The sequence below is a fragment of the Cavia porcellus genome, unplaced genomic scaffold (assembly GCF_034190915.1).
Source record: "Cavia porcellus strain 051 isolate PalLab524CR breed Dunkin Hartley unplaced genomic scaffold, mCavPor4.1 scaffold_32, whole genome shotgun sequence".
Classification (NCBI taxonomy): domain Eukaryota; kingdom Metazoa; phylum Chordata; class Mammalia; order Rodentia; family Caviidae; genus Cavia; species Cavia porcellus.
In genome coordinates, this window is record NW_026947515.1 from 20,476,715 (window position 1) to 20,493,108 (window position 16,394).

Consider the following 16,394-nt stretch of genomic DNA (forward strand, 5'->3'; position numbering starts at 1 on the left):
GCTCAAATCAAAAGCATGTGCCTCTCCAAGCCCCTGCTCCCTTTGTGAGTGTCTGACCTGGCTGTGTCTGCAGGCCGACTCTGCACATCCTGCATCCCCTGGTCTCAGTCTCATCCTCTCTCTGGCTGGGGATGTGAGCAGGAATGGTTCAATCAGGATATAATCGTTTTTAATTAACGTGCGGATCATTTCACAGGCTGATCTCCTTGGAGACCACAGGGAAGATGGTCTTTTAAGATTTTCTTTCCCTCCCCCACCCCCGCTCCCCCCACCAGTCAACCTCCCCCCACCCCACAGCGGCAACCTTGAGAAAAGCACAAAAGCCTGATGTCTGGATCCCTCCTGGGGCCACTAGGAGGAAAGTGCGTGCTCATACCAATACACACATGTGCCGGAGCTGAAGGCACACCCCACTGAATTGTACACACGGGATCAGAGGTTTACAGACATGGACTTGTACTCACACACAGAAACATACAGACTTGCCCAGACACCAAACACACGCGTACACACACACACACACACACACACACACACAGAGAGAGAGAGGGTGCATGGATGCATGTGCCCAAGTCTGGAGGCACACCCCTCCAAAAAAATATACTGACAGGATGAAGGGCACACAGAGATTCCCCATTCGCAGGGACACCCAGAGATGAGCAAATCCATGACATGACACATGCCATGTGGATAAGCACTTACACACCACAGAAACATTCAAACACCCACAGCAGGGGCTCCTCCTAATCTCAAGGGGTAGCATGCTTGCAGGGAAGGGGAAAAAAGGCCAAGCTTGGGTGGGTAGTCAGAGCCACAATCACCGTGCCCCCTACAAGCATGCTTAAGCCCCTGAAGTGGGGATACCCTACTACCTGCCCCATATGTAATCAGTGAACATGGAAGCCACTACCCCAGTCTTGTATGACATCCATTCAGTCTGGGTCCTTCTGACACCTGGATACCTCCCATCTCTGGCCCCCGAACAGCTATTGCACTGAGTACTGCAGAATCCAGCTAGGGAGTCCAGCACCCACCAGCTCTGACACCTCCAATGAGAGGGATGTCCCTTGGCCTCTCCTGGGGATCTTGGGAGAGAAGGGTCTTTCTCAAATCATTGTGCATTTGACCTAAGTCTTTATTCCTCTTTTCCTACTTCCATTTTCTTCCTTTTAAGCTACCATCCCATAATCCTAACCCCTCCTTCTCTTTTGCCTTGTCCCCTCCTCTGCAAGGAGCTTCCAGGGTGAACTGAAGGCCAGATGGAGAATTTACGATGTTTCCTGTCCTTGACCATCCCTCCCCCCCCACCATGCTCTGTATCTGACCTGTTCCAACCCCAGGCTCTGACTCCTGAGCAGATGCTAAGCTCAGCCTCTGGACAAGGAAATAACACCAGACAGAGCCACAGTCACCTCCAGGGTCCCTTGAAATCTGCAGTCATACCTTTCTCATGTACCTGCTTTGGATCCTCTGCTTTTCTTTCTGGAAAATGGGATGGCAAAGAAGAAAGTGAGAGGCCCAACAGGGAGTTCATGGCTGGCCAACCACGGGCTGGTGCTGTTGTCTGGATCCAGGAACAAGGCAGTGTGCACCACACAGATGGGCCTAGAAGCCTGTCTCTGATGCTCCAATGGGGGACACTAGAGGCAGGCTGGATGCTTCTCATTTGGGATCTTGGTTCCTCCATCTGTGAAATGGACACGTTTGGCCCAGATTACCTCTAGGGTCCTTTCTCAGGGGTGAAAACCAAAATGGCAGATCAGCAACTGATCTGGGGCTGCTGTACAGTCCTGCAACTGCTATGTGACCGTGGGGTTCACTTCCCCTCGATGGGCTCTGGTTTTTTCCTCTGTCAAAGGACGGAGGTCAGATAGGTGATTCATCACCAAAGCTTTCAGCTCTGGTGGAAGTTTCCAGATTGTAGGGAAGAAAGAACAGTGTCCCACTTGTCCAGGAAGAAGAACCACAGGAGCCCTTTCCTTCCACTGCAGGCATGTCAGTACAGCCTTCGGCACCAGGAGCATCATATTGAGGAAATCATCTTAAACATCAGAAAAAGCTCTCTGAAGGAAACACATCCACTACATCACTCATCAGGAACATGCAGAACATTGAACAAAAGGGGAATATTAAGTAAATTATGGTACATCCACTTGACTGGAAAAGCCTGGAGACATTAACTGCCATGTTTATGAAGCACTGGTTACAAAACAGGAAAAGGCTGGCGTTGTCACCAGCAAAAAAAGAAAGGAGAGAAGAAAAAAAAAAAAGAAAAAAGCAGGATATACATCTGAATATAGGGGATGACGACAAAGCCTTTAAAAAACCAACCAACCATCAAGTCACACGGGCTGGGGAGAACTCCATCAAAACGCTAGGGTTGTCAGAGCCGTGAAGATTGTCAATAACCTTTTTTGTTTGTTTTTTTCTATTTTTCAGATTTTCTGTGAACCGTACATTAAAATGTACATATTGAAAAGGCTTCAAAACAATGAATAGCTGCCACCAATTGAGAAACTTTTTTCTTTCATTCACTGATTCATTCATTCATTCATTCATTACTAATTCATTCACTTCTGCGTTTGTCCAGTCAAACAGGACATTATGTGTCTGCAATATGTCTGGCCCTAGGAGTTTTTTGGGAACAGTTTTCACTCAAAAGAAATGAAGTCACAGGCAGAGGCAGGGAAAGCAGCCCCACAACTAACGCTACCATCAAGGGGGTTGTGCCATAGGATCAAGGAATGAGCAGCAGTGGGTGCTGTCAGATCTGGCCCTGCCCCCAGGTGCACTATCCAGGCCACCCACAACCGCCAGGATCTCAGTCTCACAGGCCTTCAGGTCAGGCCTTCTGCTGTGGGGGAGGGGAGGGGCCAAGGTTAGAGCCAGAGGCCCTCATATCAGGAGCCTTTCCACTCTGGACAAAGGACAGAAGGGGCTTCCCTCTTCCCTTACCCCAGCCCATATGGCCTCCAGTTTCCAGGGACCATGGCTGGTAACCTCTTTTTCCCTCTGGGCAACAATGATACAGCCTGGCTGTGTGACCTGCTCTAGGCTCTGATTTCCACCTCCTCTAGGGTCCCTAGGAAGTCACCACCCTGCCAAGTCTTGTCCTGCCACAAAGTGGGTTTATAGGGTTTGCAATATGCTCCCCTCTGTCAGCCAGAGTCATGCTGTTAGCATGTCAGGGGACCCAACATCTGTGTCCCTGCTGTGTGGGGTGTGTGTGTGTGTGTATGTATGTGAAAGATTTCTGGGAGATGGTTAACTCTTTCCAATCCCAGACTCAGTGACAGAACAGTCTGGAAACAGTCCAGTCGCCTGTCTTCAAAGGTGCCTCTCTTCTCCCCAGGAAGCCTCTCTTTGGATAGGGAGAAAAATGGCTTTCACCTGCCTGGGCTGCTATCTTGGACCTGGCTCCCTCCCCCACAAAGATAAAGGGTAGGTACTTTTATGCCCCTGGGTAGCTTCCCTGGGAATCCAATTAATTAAGGCTGATTTTCTTGGGCTTCTCCCCCCACCCCCGGGGAGGGGAGCTAGACCAACACCTCTTCCATACTCGCCCTCCTTTGCCACCCCCAAAGGAGCAAAAGGATGGGGGGAGCTTTGAGTGCCAGGAAGGCTTTGATCCAGCAAAGCCCCATTAGGATTGAGCCCCACCCCACCCCAAGACTGTGGTCCCCAGAAATTCTCTGGGCCAGCCCTCCCTTCACATGGTCCCTGTGGGAAAAGAAGTTCCCACCACTCCCCAGCAGCTTTATCTGACCTCCCCCAGGGCCAGGCATCCGGATCTCCGGGTCACCAGAGCGTCCACAACGTCTGCTGTGGATCGCAGGAGACAAACACTTCGTCACATAAGCACATCACCCTCGGGATCACCTCTCTCAGCCCGCAGTGTACTGGAGGGGAGGAGGCTGAGATGAGAAGAGCCCTCGATTTGCCAGAAGGCATTAGCCAATCGCTTTGCCAAAGAGTGGCTAGAATCTAGGACCCCGGGCTGCAAACCCCAGACCCTCGCTTCTCCGCGCAATCCAGCCCCCCCCCCCCGCCCCCGCGCCAACCCACGTCAAAGTCTCCAACCCAAACAGTTCCCTCCCCCGAAGAGGACCCATCCCCTGGCCTGGGGCCTGGGGTCAGCAGCCCCGGGAGAGACTCAGCTACGACCCCCCTCCCCCTCCCGGCGAAGGCACCAAATTTCATTGTCAGCTTGGTCACTCGGCCGCGCGTGAGACCGGGGCCGAGGCCGGAGGGTGGGGGTATTCCAGGGCCAGCTCCCGGCGGGGAGTGGGGAGGGGTCTCCAAGGGAAGTGTTTGAAGCCGTACGGTCCAGATCCGGAAGCCAACTGCGGAGGGAGGAAGGCGGGGGTGGGGAGTGCACGACCTTAAGCGCTGGAAGGCGGCAAGGAGGGGCCACCCGCGGCCGGAGGCAGCGCCCGGAGGCACCGGGGCACCGAGTCCACCGGGAGGCGGCCCTCCCGGGAAGTTTCCCACCGGTGGCCCAGAGCAGGACCGGGTGCACGGGCCGCCCACCACAGCCGGACTAGCTGCAGGCGCAAATGGCGAACTTGAACAGAACTCCTTTCGGCATCCCTCACCTCCCGGGCCGCAGCCAACAGCCCCACCATCTCAGCCCTAAGCTGGTCGCCAGCGACACGGTCGCCAACACCACTCACCAAAGCATTGTGGAGGAAAGGGGAGGGGGGATCCCCAGCACAACCAAACTGCAGTCAGGGGGTTAAAAAAGCAAAGAAATTTCTTCTTCTGAGGCCGATTCCCTCCAACGACGTGCAAAACCCCCAAAACAGGAAAATCTGCAACTCCAGCCAAGATCGCGGCACCGCGGGAGGGGTACACACGGCATACGGTGACCCCCACTGACAGCCCCGGGTTCCGAGCAGGTCTGGGCGCCGCAGCGGGCCGGGGACTCGGAGAGCCCTCGCGCTGGGAATGGCCCGCCGAGGATACAAAGCTCGGCCGCCAACAATACCTGCGGGCTCCTCCTGGGTCTCCGGGGCGCCGACGCTGCGCGTCTCGCAGTCTCGCTTTCCCCGCCGTCTCCGTCCTCCTTGCGCGCGCGCGCTCTCCCCCTGGCCTCTTCCAGAACGCGGCGGCCAGATGAGATCTTTGGGAGAAAAAAAAAATGTAAGCGCTCGCACGATTCCTTTCTCTCCGCCCGCCGCTCGTGGCGGCCCTGGGCTCGCTCCTTTTCCTCGCGCTCCCGTGCGCGCCGCGCCTCTCGCGCCCCGCGTTTCCTTCTCAGCAGTCCCTGCAAGCGCCCTCAGTAGCCATTATTCACGGGCCACCGGGGGACAGGAGGTAATTAGAGACGGCCCGGTGGCCGCATCCACTCTGCGAGCGCGATGTGGGCGCGGGGCGCGCGCGGGGAGGGGCGCGCGACGAGGGGGTTTGGCTGCGCGCAGCCCGCGCCCCAGACGCGGGGGAGGGGAGGAAAAGGAGGAGGGGGCAGGGAAGGAGGAGGCGGGGAAGGAGTGGTGAGCCAGCTAAGGGAGCGGGAGGAGGGGGCGCCTGGAGACGCTCCCACGGCTCTCACCGCTGGGGCTCGGGGTCACCGGCTTCAGGCTTCCAGGCGCTTAGGGACGGATGGGGGTGGGGTGGGGTGAGTGTGGGAGAGCGCGCGCTCGCCAAACATAGAAGGCGGAGAGGGCGCATTAATATGTTTCAAGTGACTTATAAGCCCTCGCGGGTGAGCTTTCGGCTGTGTGTTTAGGTCCGTGTAACAATGTGGCTATATATTTCTGATTTGCCCTACGTGTGAAAGTCACGGGGCTGGTGGAGGTACCAGCTTGTGAATGTGCTTTTGGGTCTCGGCGGGACTGAATGACGCGGTGCCTGCGTGGGGTGGTGTGTTTGTCTGCGATTGTTTATAGGGGGTAGTGTGACTGCGTGGGTGGGACTGCGCTTGTGTGGGATTGTGTGTGTGTGTGTGTGTACATGGGATCGTGCCTGCGTGGGGTTGAGGGTTCATGGGCGTTGTGTGCCCGTGCGAGCTTGTTTGCGAGTGGATTAGCGGTCGCGCGGGTCTGGGGGGCTGCTCATGGAAGACCAGCGCGCTTGTGCAGGGTCGTGCGCTGGGCAGAAGCAGTGGTCTGGTAGCAGCCGGCCTCTGTATTCTGAGTGTGGGGCCAAGGCCCGGCGGGTGATGGCTAGCGCTCTTGGCGTTGGGGTAGCAACACCGCACGTGAGCCGCTTAAGGCAAGAACAGGCAGCTCTAGGGTCGGGGCACAGTGACGCGTTAGGTGGTAGGGATGGGAATGGAAAAGGCAGAGAAGGAGCCTTTCATTCCGTGCCTCCCTTTGATGCACCAGAGACGCAGCTTGGAGATCCTGCCACTTGCTGGCCTCGCGGTCCTAGAGGCACTGGGTTTGGGGAACCTGCTGGGCTCACCGAGATGGCTATGGACAGGAGTGGGCAGCGGGACCGACATTCAGAGATCCTGGACCAGCCCAGAGCGACGAGGATCACCCGGAGAAGGGGGGTCATGGCCCAGAAACAGCTGTGGACTAGGCTGAGACAAAGAGCCGGGCTAGGGGATTTGAGGCTGGACCACAGCGGAGGTGCGTCTGGCCGACACGCTAAGGACTGGTGCGTGAAACCCGGGGACAGCGGCGAGGCTACCGTTCTCCTCAGCCCAGGGAGCCGCTTTGCAGGCCTGGGGGCACGTTATTACGCCTCCCCCCAACCCGCAGGCCGGGGCAAGGGGTTCTGAGCGAGCTCAGCTGGTGGCACTGAGCCCTCGGCTGTGATTGCACGGTCTGCTGGCCCGCCCCTTTCCAGGCCGCTCATCGCCCACGCAGCCATTCATTCATCCATCCAGTCCCTATCCAACCATTTTTCCATTCGTCCAAGTGTCCTTCCATCCACCTGCTTATCCGTGCTTATCCCTGCTCCCTGAATGTCCAGCAGGTCAGTCTCTTGTTTTGCTCTCCTAGACCGCACCCCCCAATCGTGTTTTTCCGCTTCAGCTACTGTCCCTCTGGCTCATAAAGGAGAAGCTCACACAGGACCCCTCACACTTGAAATTTGCTGCTCAGCGATGGATGATACCCTGACCCCTCACTTCATCTTCTAAGCTCCCTCCTCACCCTTTTAAAGTCCTAATACATCCTACACCCCACCCACCCGTTTTATAATTGCATACTAGGTGGGCATGGCATGCTTTCTCTCTCTGGTCCTCCCTGAAGCCTGGAGGCACCTTCTTTGTGAGGGCAGGCACAGGCTTCATTCCCCTGCAGAGTGCACCTCCGCACAGTCCCTCTGTCCTGGGCAGGGGGTGCCTCTTAAGTCCTTTACAGCACAGGGGCACTACCAGTACCCTGGTGGCTTGAAAGACACTCCCAAACCTGCCACTGGTATATTGCCAACTGGGAAACTAAAGAAATAGCTTCCCTGATAGGCACTGTGGTACATGCTTGTAATTCTAATACCTGGGAGGCTGGGGCAGGTGGATTGATCAATCAAGATGGAGGCCATCCTGAGCTACACTATGAGTTCAAGGCCAGCCTGAATTACAGAGTGAGACATTGTCTCAAAAATTAAATAAATACATCATCCCAGACCTAATCAATTTGAATGTCCAGAGCATTTGCACAGGCTGTTCCCTCAGCCTAGAAATCAGCGTTTGTACAGTGAGGCTTAGAGACCACGACCGTGGTACATCTACAGTCCCCCAGGTTCCTTAAGACCACCACCTAAAGGGCTAACCTTTCTATCAGAAATGAATCCCTAAGGCTCAAGTAGCCCCAGCTCCTTGCTGGACTCCACTTGCTGTCTTTAAAATGAGGGGCTGCTCAGCATCATTCTTTAATGCCAGGGTCACTCAGAACTGAGGATGTGGGGTGAACCAGTAGTCAGGCCTCCGAGCATTACTAAGCCTGGCAACAAAGAAGCCCAAATTACTTCCGAGCACCATCACTCTAACCATAGATAGATCCTTAACTGCTGGCACATCCCAACAGCCCCTTCCTTGTGCCCCTTCTCCCAGAGGACAGGGACAGGCTTCCCTCTCCTTGCTTCCAGAGTGACCAAAATCCTCCCAACCAGGTCCCTTGCTCTGAGATGACCGAGCTCTCTCTTGAACGGTGCCCTATGGTTTAGTTTTATGAATTTTGTAGGTATTTTTGTCTGTGTTTCTCCTTGGAGCATCCTTCATAGCTGGGTGGTACCCGGTCCATGTTCCATGAGTATTTGCTGAATGAGTGAGTGAGGATGAACCATCTCCTCTACCTGTGAGTCTAACCCAGCCCAGGTTCCCTCTTCAAAATGAGAGTCTCTGTGTGAAAAACAATAGGAAGGGAGAGTGGAGGACCTCGGCTAGGGCAGGCTGCATGACTTCACCCAAGTCACTCAGTGAATGCCCTTCATGATTCTGAGGACACGTACTAGGGTCTAGGTGGGTGAGATGGTGGTGGGGGCTTGTCCCAGAGGAGAGCAGAGACTTCCGTCTGCCCCAAGGGATTCTCCTGAGATTCCTGGAACACCCCGCCCCCCGGCGGGGGGCACTGCTGTGGCAGAAGGCTGTGATAACATTAGCCACAGGTAGATGGACACCTTACCTGGTGATGGCCCTCAGTAAGCATTATTATTAGGCATGCTTTCTGGAACTCTCCTTAGTAATGGTCAAAATCTGCCCATCTCAGAGGGAAAACCCAGGCTTTGAAAGGGCAAAGAGCTTGCCAAGGGCATGCAGCAAGACATCCTATTCCAACTGACTAGAAGGTTCAAGAGAGGGCTTGCTCTCATTTCTGCCCAGCACAGTGCCTGCTCTGCAGTAGTAGCCACTCACCATGTATTTATTAAATGAATCGGGGGAGCAGTGGTACCAACATTCACACATAAATGAGCTTGGTCCCCTTACCATTGGGGTTGTCCCAACAGACCCTACTGGCAGGATCATGTGAAGTCATCATGTGGTACTGGGCATACAGCACAAGTGACATGACTGTCAAGGGAATGACCAGCAGAGGAGGCTGGCAGGCTTCCCTTTCCCCCAGGACCTGTCCTGGCCCAGAGGAGGCGGAGAGTTCAGTGTGGTGCTATGGCTGCTTACTGGCTTCAAACCCCGGATGCTTCCAGGTGAAGTGTGGCTGTGCACAGGAGGCCTTGCCAAGTGTACCTTTTGTTTTCCTGGAGCTATTCGAATAAATATCTGCTTTCATGCAAACTGTGTCCACCGAGGAAGAGGCTGGGGACTTCAGGGAGGGGACAAGCCATGGAGACTGCCAAGGACAAGGTTCACCAATGCCTACTAGGGACAGGTTAACTAAAGACCACCAGATGGGTTCAGGTGAGTATTACTGAGACCCAAACCAAGTTCAGATTCAGCCCTGGGCTGTCAGTCTCAGGCTGAAGTCTGCAGGCCTGGGGTTAGAGATGAGCCACTGTTCCCCCCACCCTTTTTTCTGTTTTGGGGCTGAGGGACATAAAACTAGGTGACTGAGGTCCAGACAATGAGCTTGCTAAGGTCACACACTTGAGTGTAGCAGAAATCTTCACCCACTGGTTTGGTAAATATTTACTGAGTACCTACTGTGACTGTTCTCTGTGTTGAGAATTCAGAGCAAGGAGCAAGACAAGACTTCCATTTTAGTCCCAAGACAGACAAAAGCCAGAATGAATAAATGACGTATAGTCACGTGACCTGCTCTGAGAAACACATTGCTGGGCAATTTTATTATTGTGCAAATACTATAGAATGTCCTTATGCAAATGAAGACAGCTACAAATAACACTAGGACATATAATCTTATGGAACCACTGTGGTATATGGGGTCCATCACTGGCCAAAATGTTATGTCATACGTGACTATAGTACGTTCCATTTAAGTGAGGCATGTTACCGAAAGATAAAGCTGGGATAGGGTCAGAGAAAAACAGGGAAAGGGTTTACACTGGATGGTCAGAGAACAATACTTGATATCAGTGTTGAAAGACTAGGTAGTGAGGCATGGAATACCTACGGGGAAAGGTGAGCAGGTAGGACCAGCAAGTGCAAAGGCCCTGAGGCAGGACCCAGGCTTGTGGCTGGAATGGAATGAGCAATATGGCCGGAATACATCGAAGCAGAGAAAGAAAAGGGGTCACATTGTTCTCTGCAGTATTTGGAGCAAAGGTAGATCATCTTCTCTTAGGTCCTCATAGTACCCCTAACTGCCACAATAAGAATGAATGTGTGATTCCGACAGAAGCAGGTAAGCCAGTGAGGTGGCCCTGCAGTGGGCTATTTGGCAGGTAAGGAGGAGCAGACATACCTGGCCTGAGTAACTCACTGGGAGGGTATAGCTGCTACTCCTCACCATTCAAACCCTGGGGAGGTGGACAGCAAGGGTTTTGAAGGGACAGCCCCTTATCCCTCAACCCTCAACTTGTTCATGACCTTTATGTCAGTTGGTCAACTGCCCAAGGGACCCCATTTTTTACTGAGTGTGGTGGGAACCGTGCTCTCTGTTGGTTCAGTTATATCTCCCACCTGCTAGATCCCTAATTTATGTGCAGCCAGTCTGGTAGGGGCTGCCAGCCCTCCTTTTCTGTAGGCTCTGGTTTGGTCTCCCAGACCAGTGAAGCTAATCTGTTGCACAAAACCCCTCAGGTGCATGTTTCCGGAGCACCCCACTGTATGTTGGTTGAGGCTCTGGGGCAGCAGTGAACAAGCAGTCTCTTGCCTTGCGGGACTAGCCTGGGCATTCAACGATTACAGTCTTGTGCCCATTTGTCTTGGTTGCAGCTCTGAAGGAGGTGTGCTACCAACCCTTGAGAAACAGGCTGTCCTTTGAAAGCAAAGAACTTCATACTCCAGCCAGTGGGGCCACCAGGGGCCATAAGAATAGGAATATCCAAGTGCTCTTAAGTTTCTGGAACATTTTCAAATAGCCTTTGTGTCCCCAGCCCCACCCAGGTCCCAGGGGCAGCAATGGAGGGTGGGCAGCGTCTGGGGTGCTCCACAGGGGTTCTGGCCAGGGTCCTAGCAGAAGGGCTGCTCTGGCGTCTACCTCTCCTGCCTGGGGTGTGCTGGGGAGGGGGACATTATCTGCCCTGGGCTAGGGTATACCCAGAATGCTGGTGCTGGGCCAGAAATAGTGATTTTTCTGCTTGCTTTTGATCTGAACAGCCTTTGATCTCCTGTCTGTGGTTTTCCCTGCCATCTGTCTGTCCAGCCTTCTTTACTAGCCTGTGGGAGGCCACAAATGAGCTCAGGGCAGCTCCAGGCTCACACAGGACAGAGGCCAAGTCCAGGGTCCCTCAGCCTCGACTGTGGGACTATGTACACCAGATGTGGGCTACAGGAGGAGGGGCCCTGCTGCACATCTGTGGCTTCACCTGCTTGCATGGTTACCCTGCAGTCTGTCAGTCTCTGTCTCTGTGTGTCTGTCTGTTTCTCTGTCTCTTCCTCCCTCGCTCGCTCCCTCCTCCTCTCTCTCTTCTCTGTTGGTTTTCCACACTAGGTCTTGCTAAGTAGTTCAGGCTGGCCTCGAACTCATTTTATAGCTTAGGCTGGCTTCAAACTCAGCAATTCTGCTTCAGCCTCCCAGTTCTGGGATTACAGGTGTGCTCCACAATACCTAGCTTGGAGTAGCCTTTCTCATGAGTGGTCCAGGCAAGCTTCCGTGTCCACCGGAAGAGGGCTGGAGAGCTGGGAAAGAAGAGAAACCTGAGACAGAGAAAGACAGGAAGAGGAAAGCAGCTGAGGGAGAGAGGAGAAAAGGGGTGATAGATTTACTGGGGGGGTGCCAGAGAGAGAGGTGAGCAGGGGCCTCCTCTGGGCCACTGCCCTGCCCTGCATTCTCTGGCAATCCTCAGTCTGGAAGGCACCTTAATTCCTCGCTGTGACAAGGCACATGGGCCTGGCAGGGAGTCTGTCAGCCACAGCATCAACTCAGCCACATGCCTGCTTAGGGCCCCAGCAGGGCCTATAGGCCCCTTTTTCCAGGGATCAAATGTACTCCATGAAACTGAGGACAGTCTTACGGCTGAGAACTAATCAGTCTTCCAGCCCAGCTATAGACTGACCTCTGACCTCTGCCACAGACTGACCCTTTGCCAAAGCAGCAGCCACATTCTGACCTTTGACCCTAGGCAGTTTTAGCCTCCCCTCTTCTGGCCACAGACTGCCCTCTACCCTGCCATCCATAGACTTCTGACCGCAGACACGGTGGCCAGCCATAGATCTGTGCCCTGTCACATTCTCATCCCGGATGCTGGTGAAGACACTCCTTGGAGATCTTCCCAGGGACACATTCCACCAGGCCTCCAGGGACCATGCGAGAAGGCCAGAAGAATCCCAGCACAGCACCATCCCCGCCCCCTTGTGGCCCACATAGAGGCCACAGAACCAAGGAGCCTGATGCTGTTACCACCTTCCCAGGACGGAATTCAGCCACAGCAGGTGGGGGGCAAGCTGGGGCCAAGGCTGGCCCACTGACCTGCTCCAGACTGGGCAGGCAACCAGACACACGTGGATACACTCAGAACAAAACATATCCAGCCAGGCTCCAGTATGCATGCACACATCCACAGCACAGGCCTGACTCCACACCACAAATCACAGGCCTCAGACACGTACCTAAACACAACCAGACATGTACACATGGGCGGGCCCCTGGGACAGCTGCTTCTCCTCATCCAAAGTCACTGACCCCAGGTACCCAGGAATGAATGATGACAATTCCTCCTCCTCCTCCCTCTTTCCTTCCCCTTCCCTCCTCGTCTTCTTTCTCCTTCTTCCAAGAGGAATCAAGGTAACTTAGGAGACCAGACGAGGACACCAGGCCCAAGTCCTGCCCGTGCCTCTGAGGGGCCTGAGGGCAGCCGCAGCCATTCTTACAGCTCTGGTGGCTTCTGTCTGCTCCTTGGAAGGGGATGCAGGGAAGACAGACCACTACTTGCTCCCCCATTCGTCTTACAGAGAGGGCTGATGAGGCCTGAGGCCCGGCCACATACTGCTGAGGTATCTCCTGCCTTCACACATCTTTTGTTCCCCATTCCTGGCAGCCTCACAGACTGGGGTCCCTAAGTTCGGGTGTCTCTGGGAGGCTCCACCAATTGAGTGACCTCTCCAGCTCAGCTTGCATTTCCACATGCCTCTTCCCTCCCTGGATGTGTGGCAGCAGGATGCTGCCCCTGGGCCTCTCCTGGCCCCAGGCAGGGACCCTAGAGTCTGACTTTATTAAGTGGCAGCTGCAGCCCCTGCCTGGCTCCACACTGGTGATGATGTGCCCTTTAGCACAACTTAGTCAACTCCATCTTGCTAAGGGAGACCCAGGACCCTGCCTCAATTTGTAATCTGCAAAATTACACAAGACCATGTTGCCCATATATGTTCACTCTGACCCCAGGCGGTTCAGTCCAACCAGGCCACAGGATATGGAGCCTATTACCAGAATGACTAAGGTCACTGAGCCCCTCTAAGCCTCCACATTTCTATCTGTGAGCGTGAGAGCTCAATCCCTTCAGCTCCATGGTGAGGTGGGGTGTTGGCAAGAATGCTGGGGGGAGCCAGCAGGCTGCTCAGAGCTGTACCTCTGTTCTCCTGGGGGAATGGCAAGTTGGGGCACCATGCAATGGAAAACGGGAGTCTACTGAGATCACTTCTGGAAGAATGGCGAGGAGACTGCTGATCAGAACTAACCCTTGGGCTGAGTGTGATGACCAGGCCTATAATACAAGGACTCTGGAAGGTTGAGGCAGGGGGATCACAGTTTCAGGCTCAGACTGGGTAATTGAGTGAGACCCTGTCTCAAAATGTTGTAAAAAGGCTGGAGACAGATCAGTGATAGAATGCTCCCTTAGCTTGTACAAGGTTCTGGGTTCAATCACCAACACCACAAAAAAGCAAAATTAAATTTGGACCTTAGAGGTCGGAGGTGGGAGGAACACTCACTGTCTGGCTATGTGAGTTTCCACTGCGTATGTGCAGCGCTGATGGTGACTACCGTTCCAGAGCTTTCCTGCCCTGTTTGGCTTATCCCAGACTCCTCTGGTGGGAACAGGTGACTGCTAGGGAAGGAGGCAACTAGTACAGCAGCCCTTTGGGGCAAGTGTCTGTAGCCCACTTGACAGACATGGAAACTGAGGCTCGCAGAGTAGAGAGGGGCACAGGCCTGGTTACTCTGTAGAGTTTGAGCCACTGCCCTAAAGACCCTAAAAGTTTCCTGACTTGGAAGGGTGGGAGAGCGTGACGCTCCCCCTCAGCCACCAGTGCAAGTCCAGCTCTGTCCCATTCTACCTGAATCCCTCTCTGGGCCCGTTTCCAGAGCTAAGAGTGCTCGCACTGCCTCTCTCACAGAGGTGCTACGGGAGGGTCCAGAGCAGCCTCCTACACTGTGAAGTCCGGGAGGTACCTGGAAGGCCACACTGCAGCCTCTCCCTCCATACAGAAAGCTCCTGGTCAGAGGAAGGGGAGCCTGAGCTCAGCGTGGGCGAGATGATAGCTGTGAGAACACATTCAGGTTCCGACAGGACCAGGACCCAGACCACCCTGAGTATCTCCCCAAACTGGTTCTGTACTCTCACAGTGGAAAGGCTGTGTGTCCACTGCCTCAATTTGTGAGACAACGTCTCACTAGATAGTTCAGGATGACCTTGAACTTATTATGAGCTAGACTGGCCTCGAACTTGCAGCGATCCTCCTGCCTCAGCCTCCCCAGTGCTGGGATTACAGGTATGTGCCACCATGCCCAGCTTGGGGGCCCTCACATGATTCCAGCATCCCATTCAGTGCCCCCCTGAACCCACACAAGAGCTCAATCTCCAGAGTCTTATGGTGTTTTTTGTTTGTTTGGTTGGTTGATTGGTTGGTTGGTTTTTGTAGTACTAGTGATTGAACCCAGCATTTTCATACTAAGCTACATTCCCAGCCCTTTCTTAAAAATTTTAATTTTGAAACAGGGTCGTGATAAATTGCTAAGTTTTCCAGGCTCTGCTGGAATTGTGCTCTTTCTGCCTTAGTCTCCCTGAGTGCTGGGATCATCGGTGAGTGCCACCAAGCTTGGTTGTGCAATGGTATTAACAAGGTAGAAATTTAATCTCACTATGGGGTTCAGAGGGGCCTTTGGGAAGCCATTATTTTAGATTAAGTCATTAGGATGGAGTCCCATGATCAAATTTTGGTGGCTTCATAAGGAGCAGGAGAGAGACCACATGGATACATGATGATGTAATAGGGTGCAGGAGAGCACCTGCCAGGATTCCCTGTGCCTTCAGACTCCATGTGGAGTAAAGAAGATTACAGAAAGAAAAGCAGACTTGTGTAATACAACTCCCAAAACCTGTGCCAAGACACCAGTCCACTTATTTCTGCATCTCAATTTCTTCACTTTACAAATGGGAAGACATCAGGGCTTAAGTCATGTTGAGGATGAACAGAAACTAGGTGCCTTGGGCTTTATCACATTGTAAACCCTCAATAAATGTCAGCCCTGCTGATTAGCCGCCCCTCATTGTCCTTAGAAAGATACGAGTTTTCAATCTCTGGCATAAGTGTCACATTCTAATTTGACAGTGACAGTCTGAACATTGAACTTGGAAATCCTGCTTGGTTGTGTGGGTAGGCCAAAGGCCCACCCATACTGTCCACAGTGTTGTTCCCAAAGGAGCTGTGGGCTACCAGTGCCCCATCTCGACATGATCTCCCAAGGGCCCCATGAAACTGGGGTTCAGAGAGGGAGCCGAGGAAGGGTGGAAGCAACAGGAAGACAGATTTCACCTCCATATAAGGAAGAGCCTGCTAACAGGCAGAGCTGCCCAGAAATGGAAGGAGTGAGCTGCAATGGGCGGTGGTGAGCAGCCTAGGCATGCAAGCAGAGAGGGTGGACATGATCGAGCACTAGGACGCTCCACGGTAGACCACTGGCAACTCTAGTCCGCGACTTGACCAAGGCCAGATGAGCAGGAATGGAATTCTAGAGGCCACGTCAAGGTACAACAGCTCTGCATTCCCATGTGAAGCAGGGAACAGGAGTGAGAGGCCAAGCCCCTCCCAGACCAGAGCATTAATTTTTCAAGAAAGAAATATCTAGTTTTAATTTTTAAAAAACCAGTAGGTACACAAAAGTAGGGAGAAAAAGCCTCACACCCTCCTCCTCCTGTGATAACTGCTTTCCTTGCAGTCTCTTCTGTGTGCCTCAGTTTTGGTTAGAAATCCTGATAGGCTTTACTTATTTTTTGATTGAGATATAATCCACATACTATAAAATTCATTCCTTGGGGCTTGGGCATAAGGTTAGTGATAGAGTGCATGTTTAGTATGTATGAGACCCTATCTTTGTTTTTTTTTGTCTTTTTTCTTTTTTACTGGTACTGGGGATTGAACTCACGACCACACACTTACAAAGCAGGCGCTTATGCCGCTAAGCTAAATCCCTAGCCCCTATGACACCCTA

At 53.4% G+C, this 16,394-nt stretch overlaps 1 protein-coding gene, 1 long non-coding RNA gene and 1 pseudogene across 5 annotated transcripts in view; 1 reads left to right on the forward strand and 2 right to left on the reverse strand.

Moving 5' to 3' along the window:
* The window catches only part of LOC134474402 (large ribosomal subunit protein eL43-like), a 45,313-nt pseudogene extending 43,768 nt beyond the window's left edge, over positions 1 to 1,545 (reverse strand).
* The window catches only part of Rai1 (retinoic acid induced 1), a 76,541-nt gene extending 71,419 nt beyond the window's left edge, over positions 1 to 5,122 (reverse strand). The window contains exon 1 of one of the 4 annotated variants that reach the window (XM_063242260.1): positions 4,988 to 5,122. The gene's annotated coding sequence lies outside the window, so the exon portion shown is untranslated. Of the gene's footprint in view, positions 1 to 1,443; positions 1,597 to 4,673; positions 4,966 to 4,987 lie in introns of those variants that run through there. The other 3 variants (XM_063242265.1, XM_063242264.1, XM_063242261.1) reach the window with 3 other exon arrangements.
* Positions 5,118 to 9,181, forward strand: LOC134474403 (uncharacterized). Its single transcript, XR_010045245.1, has 2 exons — positions 5,118 to 5,316; positions 6,327 to 9,181. It is a non-coding gene; the product is annotated as an uncharacterized LOC134474403 (long non-coding RNA).
* The last annotated feature ends 7,213 nt before the right edge of the window (positions 9,182 to 16,394 follow it).